At 37.9% G+C, this 11,793-nt stretch overlaps 1 long non-coding RNA gene across 1 annotated transcript; it reads right to left on the bottom strand.

Moving 5' to 3' along the window:
• Positions 1-5,184: 5,184 nt before the first annotated feature.
• On the bottom strand, positions 5,185-9,087 carry LOC139713730 (uncharacterized). Its single transcript, XR_011709649.1, has 4 exons — positions 8,408-9,087; positions 7,804-7,948; positions 7,004-7,098; positions 5,185-5,814 (listed from the first exon to the last, which is right to left on the bottom strand). It is a non-coding gene; the product is annotated as an uncharacterized lncRNA (long non-coding RNA).
• Between the last annotated feature and the right edge of the window lie 2,706 nt (positions 9,088-11,793).

Genomic DNA, 11,793 nt, shown 5'->3' on the forward strand with positions numbered 1-11,793 from the left:
CGATATTTTTGACCTGCCATCGGACTCAACATATTTGTCAAGTATCAGTCCTTCAATACAATTAGTTCTCCTTCCAGACCCTTTCAAGTATTTCTATGTACAAACATACGGTACCTTAAAAAGCGGCTGGAGTAAAGACTACTTCAAGTAAGAAATTGAAAATTATATATTTCGGACTTTGTACCGAACTTAAGTTTTTTCTCAAGTATGAGTGCTTAACTAAGTTTAGTCTTCCTTCCAGGCCCTTTCAAATATTGTACATATAGTATATATCAAAAAATTCAAAGTCACCTGGAGCGAAGACTAATTAAACTTACATGTTCAAACTTCCATATATTGGACCTTCCACCGGACTTAACATTTTACCAAAGTATGAATCCTTAACTATAATTAGTTTTTCTTCCACACCATTTTGAATTTTTTAATGTACAAAACAAATGGTAACCTTAAAAACGGCTGGAGCAAAAACTACTGGGAGTTAAGATCTGAAATTTTTGAATTATGTTAGTCTCGATGAAACCTATCTACACTATTATTTTCAACTCTTAACTATATACTCCATATACTGCGGAATACCCGTAACTCTAACCCTAACCCTAACCCTAACCCTAACCCTAACCCTAACCCTAACCCTAACCCTAACCCTAACCCTAACCCTAACCTAACCCTAACCCTAACCCTAACCCTAACCCTAACCCCAACTCCTAACCCTAATCCTAACCCTGACCCTAACTCTAAACCCTCACCCTTACCCTAATCCTAACCCAACCCTAACCCTAACCCTATGGGGAAAAAATAATTTCCCATACACTGTTTTATTTTTAACGTTTTGGACCATTTGGAAGCTTTTACGAAAAAAAAAAATCTTAGGTCTTATGTTCTTATGTCTCCACAACACAAGGTTGGATTAGTTCGAATAAGATAAGAACAAAATGTACAATTTCTGACACAGTAAAGTTTTAAGCATGTATTTATACTGTAATTATTAATGTTTTCCTTATATTCACTAGTTCTTGCATATGCTCACCCTAACCCTAATCCTAAGACTAACCCTAAACCCTAAACCCTGACCCTAAGCCCTAATCCCTAACCTTAACCATAATCCTATGGGGAAAAAAGTAATTTCCCATACACTGTTTTTTACACGTTTTGTACCATTTGGATGCTTTTACGAAAAAAAAAAATCTTAGGTCTTATGTTCTTATGTCTCCATAACACTCAGGTTGGATTAATTCGAATAAGATAAGAATAAAATGTACAATTTGTGACACAGTAAAGTTTTAACCCAGCATAAATACTGTAACCCGTTCCTTACGGGAACCTGGGGGGTGTTTCATCAACGAGTTCGTCGGAGGTTTTCACCGACAAATTTGCTATCAGCCAATCAGACGCAAGGATTTCAGTAGCTTTTAACAGTTGTCAGTGTAAATCACTGACAAAAAGTTTCATGAAACGGTCCCCTGGTTTTGCCAGGTTCCCGTGGGAGCAACTGATATACGGGAACCTGGTTTACCAGGTTCCGAAGACAAGGGTGCCTGCTTCAGTGGCCTAAATTCATGTTTCTTTGTGTTAAAATGCTCAGAAGAGTGGGTTTGATAAAAAGATCAGAGTTTATTCTATCAGGATTTGTTCTCCTGCTGTTTAAAAGAAGGGGGTTTAAGAGTATTATGTACCTTTTCCTGATTTAGTTTTTGGCTTGTTCTGCTGTAAACTCGTACGAATATGTACATAATGATCAAGGCTGAGATATCAGTTAGAAATGCGGGTTCGCTGACCCCAGTCACCTCATTCAGGTACCTGGTTTTGTGGAGAACAAAAGATTCTGAGAGCTCATCAGCGCACGCTCTATTCATACCTCGCACCCGATCGATATTTCCATTGTTCACGGGCACATGTAGTTGACCGTAGAAAGTGGGACACAATGAACCGCTTGACTGCCTTCACACAGCTGGATTACCAACTTGTGTGCCTCTCTGTCGACGGGCGAAAAGAATCTCGTTTGGGGGCATTAAAGGCACTCAGAGAATTGCGGAAGGGACGGGTTAATGTTTTCCTTATTTTCTCTAGTTCTTGCATATTAAATTCAATCTCATGAATATACTAGTGACACTAAATCGAACACACACAACCTAAATTGGTAGGCAGGACTAATAAGAAGCTAGTCCAGATGGTGTCACCCTGGACTAGTGTTATTCTAGTAATGCTAGCTTGACTTGCTTATTGGACTACAGTAAAGTTAGTAATGACTACTGGACTTGGTAAGCCAAGGCAAGTAATGACTTCTGGACTTGCATAATGCTAGTCATCATGTTAGTTAACACTGATGGACTAGGGAAATCAAGCTAGTAATGAGCATAAAACTACTCATCATGTTAGTAGTGATTGCTGGACTAGTTAGGCAAAAGATAGTCAAAGAGTGCTGGACTAGCACAAAGCTAGTCATGTCTGCTGAACTAAGTTACTAGCTTTGGATTTCCATGCTAGTCATGACTGCTGGACTAGCATGAGACTTGTAATGGATGCTGGACTATGCTGAGTAAGGCTAGTCATTGCTGCTTGACTAGAAAACGACTAGCTTTAAACTAGTGTAGATGGTGTCAAGTTACACTAACATAGAGCTAGTACAAACAGCTAGACTAGCTTATTGCTGGTCTGGCCCTTTTGACTAGCTTTCACCAAACCTAGTGCAGCATGCGTGACAAGCGAAAGCTAGTCAAGGTCTCGGAGATGAATCTGAAATGAAATTACATGTATGCAGATAATGTAACTGTGACCAAAATACATTAAAACAAAAGCAATAATATCAGGTTAAAAATCTCAAATTTTATTCATCCAACGAATGCAGCAAATTAATGTAGGCATCATGAATATCACAAATGAATCTTACATAATTGAAAAGAAATTGAATTGCAGCATTGAATACACAAATGAATATACAGGGTTACATAGAAACACTCAATGCACAATGGGAAGCATGAAATAAATCAAGAGTCAAGCTCTACAACTGCATATCTCCTTATATACAACATTTATATAAAATTGAACCCGTAAATGGCCATGTGTTGTGAATTTGCAACCCAAAAGGGTGGACAAAAAAAAAATTATGTTATGATTCATTGTTATATGAGCTCATTAAGCACATGAAATTGTGACACGGCAAGTGACAGAATAAAAAAACGATGAAGGTGCAGGGGAGGTGAGGGGGAGAGGGGAGAGAAACGGTACACATAAAGTCTATGGGAGCGATTTTTTTAATTATGTGAATAACTTTGCTATACTAGGAACTAGGCAGTTGATTTTGGTTTTATCTTACAGCTAGGACAGGTATAATAATCCAACTCCAAATGCATTATAAATTTCTCAATGATAATTATCTCAAATCAAGTCACAAAAGCTTTAATCATATGACCAAGTCAACTTAACACTATGAGAGCAAATTTATTATAATTCATAATTTTGGTATAATATGGGCTACAAACTTGATTTGAGTCTTTCTCATCCTTCTCATTATTTCAGCTTCATAACACATGTTTTATTGTACAGTGTATTAAGAACTATAAATCATATGTGGCTATACAACTCGAAATCTGTGTCAAGGAGTAGCCGCAAGGCAAAGTCTGAAACTAAAGCAGAAATTCATTCCCAAGGATTGTGTACTAAATGTACAGTACCGGTACATGTATTTTGGAATTTAATTAGAGAAATCTGACTCTGGTTGCTTTCTTACAAATGATTATAACATAGGCATATAGTAATAACTCATTGAGATAATGTGTGTGGTTCCTATACAATTTCGTTATTACAGAGTATATTTCATAAACTTTCACACACAAACCCATTACTGTCCATAAGAATAAGATGTAATGAGGCTTGCAGTGATGTAACATCCAATACAAATGTAGGTACATGTGATGTATTAATCTGATCTAAAAATACAACAAACGGAACAAATTCTCTAAAAATTTCAGATTTTGACTTTCTTTTTATATCATGCCATTTTGTACAGAAAGGATGCATTTCTGAAGGTGGTATCAAGGTATGAAATCAGACTAGTACAAGACCGATGTTAGTACACAAAACAGTCTGTCCAAAGGGGTTTTCCGAGGTATTGTCATGAACAACATTTCATGAATATTCTTTATCTTTAAGGTATCTACTTAAAACGTATCTTGACTGTAATGCTTTCGGGTCTGGAGAGCAAGATTTTTTTTTCCTCTCTTGGGGGCCCTATCCTCTGCCCCCCCCCCCCCCCGAGCTCTAAGGAGGTTATCATAGGTATTGAGGCATTGTCATGAACGTATATTCTTCACCTATAAAGATATTCACATACACCATATCTTGCCTATAATGCTTTTGGATCTGGAGCACAAAAGTTTCTCCCATCTTCCCTTGCCCCCCCTCGACCACATGCTCAACATGAACAACCTTGGGACCCTACCCACTAAGGATGATCCCAACCAAGTTTGACTGAAATCTGGACTCCGGTTTGAAGAAGATGGACATGTGTTTTTTCCCCTTGGCCCCCACCACCGAAACTTGGGTCTTTCCATGAACAAACTATATTCTTTATAGGTAAATGTATAGATCTACAAATAACATATTAACTGCATTGTTTTGGGGTCTGGAGAAGAAGATTTTTAAAGATTACCCCCTTTTTCCCCTTGGGGCCGTCCCCCTGGGCCACATGCTCCACATGAACAACTTTTGGTCCCTACCCCCTAAGAATGATCCCCACCAAGTTTGGTTGATATCCGCCCACCAGTTCTTGAGAAGAAGATGAAAATGTAAGTCTATGCACGACGCATGACGAACAAAAAGCGATCGATCGCAATAGCTCACTCAAGCCTTTGGCTCAGTTGAGTTTAAAATAGACACAATGAACATTACCCACTTCACTAGCAGTTGTTAAGACCACATTTTGAAAACAGTACAGGGATCGACCAGTCTCTGTCCTAAAAATAGATCAATTTTTTTTTCACCAGAAAGCCAGTTTCTGACTAAAGGCAGTTTATTGTGTTACTGATATTTGATCATCTAATATTCAAATTAAATATCAACTAGCACTAATTGACAAAAAACTTCTTCAAATGGGAGCAATTTGAAACAGTTAACCAAAATAAACTAACAATTATACCTCAAATGACCTTTTTTTTTTTTTTTACTTTTGAGGCTTTGACCCTGTCATGTGACTTCAAAGTGTGTCATAAGGGGAAAGTTACCATAGTGCACCTATTATCCAGGTTTGGTTATGATTGAAGTTCAAAAAAGTTACTGAAACTGTAACAGATGGACACATGGAAGGAAGCATGGATGAACATACAGAATTTGGATCGTTATGTGTCATCACAATATTTGGTGAATACTGCCAGTTGTTTGGGAAAATAAAATCTTCCCTATAATAAGGTTGTTTTCAGGGCAGCTTGAAGTTTCAAAACAAACTCTTTTCATCGACGAGCCCTGTTCTACTTTTAGTGTTGAAGTGCTGCAGTACGTCCTGGTAACAGCTTCATGTTCAACTACAGATGAGCCTGATGAGGCTGACTCTTCAACAAGAATGTAAGTTCCAACTTCAGAGGAGCATTTAATGTATCTCAAAAGAGGAAAAAGCAAGGATATGTACGTAGGCCTATACACCGATGGTAGCTGTCTCTTCTCGTTGGGCTTCTAATCTAACGTTGGAATTGTGTTCAGTCAGGGGCTTGGTGGGAGCTGCAACTACTCTCTCTCTGCCTGAGTTGATGAGTGGTGTCATAGCTCCTCAAGGACTCCAAACGATACTCAATGAATCCCGAGATCCTTGTCATACAGGTACTCCTGAAATATAAGAATGCATTATAGGTCAAAGCTTTTTCTCGAGTCTCAACAAAATTCACTTTGGCACAGAGTTGACTATAACTGATGAAGATCTGATAGCAGTAGAAATACATGTAGTGGCATTCTTATGGAAGAAAACGAGAATAGGTTTATAATAAATGAACGGCGCAACTGGCATGTTGGAGCTTACGTTACATTACGTTACGTTGGAGTTTACGTACATCCAACCTAAGTCATGGAATCAGACCAATCTGCACACAAAATTTATTAGACATCTATGAACATGTACATCAAAGCCCCCACATTGCCTGTATATTTGCCCAATGATTTATAGGACAAGTTCACCTTCATAAACATAAGAATTGAGAAAATGCAACAATATTAGTAGAACACATCAGTGAAAGTTTGAGGAAAATTGGACAATCGATGCAAAAGTTATGAATTTTTTAAATTTTTGTGTTGGAACTGCTGGATGAGGAGACTACTACAGCTTGTGAGTCATATGTGTACAACAGTATAAAGAAAATATAAAAGAAAATTCAACATATTTTCACTTTTTTCGCATGATAAAAGAGCAATTGACTTGCCTCTTTCTAAAGGCAGGGGGAATAATATTACCCATAACATTTATCGGTAACGAGTCAGGGGAATGTGTACTTTTTTCAAAAGATGGAATTTTATGAAATTCTCTTTATATTTTCCTTATATTGTTGTACGCATGTGACATCTAAGTTATTCATACACTGCAGTAGTCTTCTCATCCAGCGGGTACTGCACAAAAACTTCAAAAATTCATAACTTTTGAACGGATTGTCTGATTTTCCTCAAACTTTCAATGATGTGTTCTACTAATATTGCTACATTCTCTCAATCCTTATGTTTATGAAGGTGTACTTGTCCTTTAATTTAGACAAAGATGCAATTAATTTCCCTGTAAAGGCCCTTTTTTTTTTGGGGGGGGGGGGGCTCATGACCATATCCTGAACAACTTTGGGTCCTTGCCCCCTAACTAAACAAGGATGATCAACTCCTAGTATGGTTGAATTCTGTCCACTATCTCTGGAGAAAAGTTGAAAATGTTCAAGTTTTTGCAAGCTAGATGAATAAGATACCATGTATGTCACTTAAGCTTTCTGCTAAAGAGGGCTAAAAAGTTGTAGATCACATAAACTTATGAGTATAAACTTACATATCCTTGTGCACCTTGTGTGGTGTCTCACAAAGTGGGGTACTGCATCGCAACTGCCTTGGCTTCAACGCGTCTTTTGCTTACTACTTGGGTATCTGAATTTAAAAAGGAAGCAAGAAGAATGTTAATCATATTCTACGAAGCAAATATATAACATCAAAAAATTGACCCTCATTTCAATCTTTTAAGGGGCTGAACTATTTTCATGTTTTTTTTCTTGGCATTAATTTCTATTACTATTCAGTACCGCTGTTTCAAGTACATTTATTCATGTGCTTCTTACACCAAATATCAGTTAATACAAATGAAAATGTCATGCAGATGGGTTAAGTGTGGATGTGCACAGTTAGTAGAAAAATACAAGATGTGATTATCCATCGAACTTTATGGCAAATCAATTTCCATTTTTTTTATTCATCATTATTATAATTATATCATAAGTATTAGGACTATTATCATTTACATGTGGCCCAATGGGGCTACCAAGAAAATAAGTCAGCGCGGAGTCTTGTAGGTACACTCTGTTTACATGTTTCATACAAGTATATCAGTCTTTATTTTTAAATCTATAACCATCACTTCATTTACAACGTTATACTTACCGGTCCCTTCATTTTTTTTTTTTTTTTTTTTTTTTGGGGGGGGGGCACATTTTAGTCTGTTATTCTCTATATTTGAGAAGACAAAAACAAAAGTGAACAGGCAAATTAGATGGTGCTATATTGCATGGAAATGTATAGTACAAGACATGACAATGGGAAACTGGTTTTCCAGACCAGTATTCAAACAATTGAACTTACGCTGTACAGTTTTCTGCTTCCATTATCAACAAGAAATATGCTACGATGATCTGGATAAGCAGGTGTCTCCTTGGAGCAGTCAGAACTCCTTCCATCAGCTATTGAAGTATCTCCTCCCCCTTGGAGTGATGTGTGTGTTGAATTCCTGGGCAAATAAGTAAAATTTAAAGGTTTTACAAATCATACAAATTATGGCATGAGGATAATAGGTCCCTCCAGTTTACATTATAAACTTGAAGTGCAAAATCATTTAATATACATATTTGCCATAAGCAACGTTCAGCTCTACTTACACAACTCAAGACTGACCATAACATGGTTTTCACTTCTGTCGATACAGCAAGTACACATTTTTCTTATATACGAGTACTTACCTCTCAAGGCTTTCATTTTCAGAGAGAAGGACAGCTCCAAAACTGCTCCATGAAGAATAATTAATACTTGAAAATCAATTCTTCAAACAAAACAAAACCAACAAAGCTTTCAGTCTCTTAATGTAGCCTCTTATGTAATTACTGAGACTCTAGAATGTAAAATAAATGTGAATCAATTTCAAACTAGTCTCCCTTCATTAATCATCGTGGAAAACAACAGAATAGCTTACAGCAGGGTTAGTGCAATGGAAGTCCATATCTCAGAGGCTCCTTCGCTGATGTTGGCCCGGTGTTTCCAGCATTCGTCAACCCTGCATTCAATGGCTAGTCGTTGGCCACATCTGTTACATGTACTTCTTCAATCTGGTGATCTGCACCCTCGTGGTGTGACAGAGACTGTACAGCTATCAATCTGTCTTCATTCTCCAAATGATGACCCCTATACCGAGTTCCTTTAAATCACCATCACTCCCGAAGAACTGTCATGTTACGTCTTTTTATCTGGAGGAAAGCATGAAAACACAATGTTTAGAAATGGATTTAGAACTCATCTCCACAAGACAATATGCAGTTCCGTTTTGTCCACACAAATACTAAGTGTGCATCAATAGAAAAGCTAGTAATTACTTTTTAGCTACATCGATCAGCATATTTAGAAAGACCCAAAGATGATCTCTGCCAAATTTCAATGCCTAAGGTCACCTGTAACTTTCATAAAAAACAATGTTCAAATATAGTACCCGTTGTCGTCTGCTAAAAGGGGGATCGATCTCCATGATGTGTGAGCACGTTGATCTTCAGCTAGAAGTGTGATGTCACAGTGGACTAACACTTAACAGTGCATGCATCGTATTTCTTACTTAGATGATTGCCACACATGACGTGGGAGTGCAATAGCACTATGGTATTCTCCCAGCTGTGTGTATGCTCGAATGCGGTGGCAAATAAAAGTCCTTTTTACTACATAGGTCATCACAATTATATAAATCACCAAATTTCACCATTTTTTTTTTTTTATTACCGTATCAATCTAGATCACCTTCTGGCAACACAGTGTCAGTGATTCGGCTGTCGACTCAATAGCAATGTAGAGTTTCTAGACGCTTCTAGTCTATTGCATTAACCCTATTTCAACTGGGCTATTGGAGACCAAGTTTTTACGGGGGGGGGGGGTGTCAATTTGACCCCCCCCCCCCACTTCAGATCTCGGCCGCCGATCGCGTGATCGCCGCAAAATTTTGCCTGAAAATAGAGCCGGATGTCAACTACAAGATTACATGGTCATACAATAGAAAAAATGTTGATTTTATATTTTTGAATAAATTAATTATGCAAATTTATGCATGAAATTATATTTTTACATATAACTCCAACAAAAAGACTGAAGGATTGCTAAATTTTTGTGTCAGAGTTCCTCAAGACACATCAAACAATTTTCTTTTAAAAAAATAGCGCAGTCAAAATCAGTTTCTTTTGTTTTTTTATTGTTTTGTTAATTTTTCATGTATTTTACTGTTTTTTTTGATCTTTTGTTTTCCATTGTTTGTTTTTTTTTTCAAAAATTTGTTGCAGGCACTTTTTCAAGCTTATCTACATTACAATTGATTAATTTCAATGGTTAAAAGTTGAAATAATCTAATTTATATCAATTAAACAAAAAACAAACAAACAAACAAACCACAATTTGCATAGGATTTGCACAGAAATCATGAATTTGAGCTGTTTTCAGGTTGACATGCATATGCAAAACATTGCGTAACTTCAAAACGGTGTACCCGGACGTCGCAAATTTGGTCTCAAAATAATAATGCGGGAGACTTCAATGAAAAAAAGTCATGAAATGACGCGGCAAAATCTTTGCGCGTTGCGGAATCGTGGCGTGAAATGTCGAGAAAGGGGTCAATTTGACCCCCCCCCCCCCCCCCCCAGTTAAAATAGGGTTAATTATAGCACAGCTTTATATACCGGTACGTCGATCTCTAACCGTGGTCTAAACTCGACTAGACGTCACCCTCTACATACTTTACAGTGATCATCTCTGTGTGCATGATGCTATGCTTGTAGTCCATGTAGAGTTCATACCACTGCACTGTAGGCCTAACGTTAGGTCTATAATACCGCAATGAGAACCGGACCTAGGCCCTAGGATATAGCTTATCCTGGAAAACCGTTCAATGTAGGCCCTAGATGTTTAACAGTGGTCTAGGTTCTGCTTCTACTAGTACGTTCTAGGGCTAAATCGTGATATCGGTCCCCTCTCATTCTGCGTGTGTGTCTCCACTAATGCGCAAAGTCTATGGAGGTTGAAAGAAGTCCCCAGCTATAGCGGTGAAGGGTGAGTGGGGACCTAACCGGAGTTCTAAGACTACCTACTATAAATACTAGTTGGGCCTAACCCGTTAGTAATAGTAGGCCTATTTCGCGTTAATGCTGTTCTAGTTGGAATAGAATAAATGAGTAGGGCCTACAATTAACGCCAACGGTTGTGAGACTTGTTTAGACTAACGGTTAGACTTTTACAGTTAGACTTAGAGTAAGCCCTACCTCGGTAGAACCCCAACTTAAGTACATGTAGACTAGACCGTGTCTAGTTCTATTGTTTCTCTAAGATCTAACATTACACTGTTAGTAGTCTAACATTACATACATACCTGGTTAACATACCTGGTTGTGGGCATTAAAGTTATACAGAACTTATTTGCCCCTCTGCTGCTCCATTGTCTGGGTACGGTAACTAGCAAACTTTTGTTTTCTGTGCTGTGCGGTTTTAGTGAGAACATGGGCATGAGAATTGTTGTTCGGGGTTGTATTTGTCCTTTTTTGACTTCCATGCTTTCTCCAAGCTGGATTTGAAAGAGTTGAGTTGTGTACTGTTTACCACATAATCCGGGAGATTATTCCATTCCGTGACGATACGCTGTGAGAAGACATTTGACCGTTTTTTAGTTATGCATCTGTTCTTCGTTACCTTGAACTTGTGCCCTCTAGTCCTGTTGTCAGTTCTCAAGTTGAAAAACTTGCTTAGTCTAATGTCTTCCAGCCCATTCATAATCTTGAACGTTTGGATAAGATCTGTTCTATGTCTGCGGTAGCTTAATGATGGTAATTTCAGTTCTGCTAGTCTCTCCGGATATGTGAGATTTCTGAGTTTGGGTATTGACTTGGTTGCTCGTCTTTGGACTTTCTCTAACTTCTGAGTATCCCTTTTCAAGCAAGGGTGCCATATCTGGGAGCAATACTCAAGTGATGGGCGTACTATAGACTTGTAGAGTTGAGTGAATGATCGTTCATCAAGTGAAGAAAATGATCGTTTGATAATTCCCATCTTACGATTTGAACTTGCTGTGATGTTGTCTACATGAGTTGAGAATTTCAGCTGATTGTCGAACGTGACACCTAAATCCTTCTCAGTGGTAGAAGATGAGATGGAAGGACCTTGAGATGTAAGACTGTAGTCAAAGCATGGGTTTTTCTTCCCATAATGAACCACGTTGCACTTATCTGTATTGAAAGGTAACTTCCATATGTCTGCCCATTTGCTCAGCTTTTCAAGATCTCTTTGTAGGGCTGTGTGGTCACTGATGTTGTTTACCACAGAGTAGAGTTTGGTGTCATC

Source organism: Diadema antillarum, unplaced genomic scaffold (assembly GCF_040938485.1).
Source record: "Diadema antillarum isolate AM-2024a unplaced genomic scaffold, OU_Dant_1.0 seq00002042_RagTag, whole genome shotgun sequence".
NCBI lineage: Eukaryota > Metazoa > Echinodermata > Echinoidea > Diadematoida > Diadematidae > Diadema > Diadema antillarum.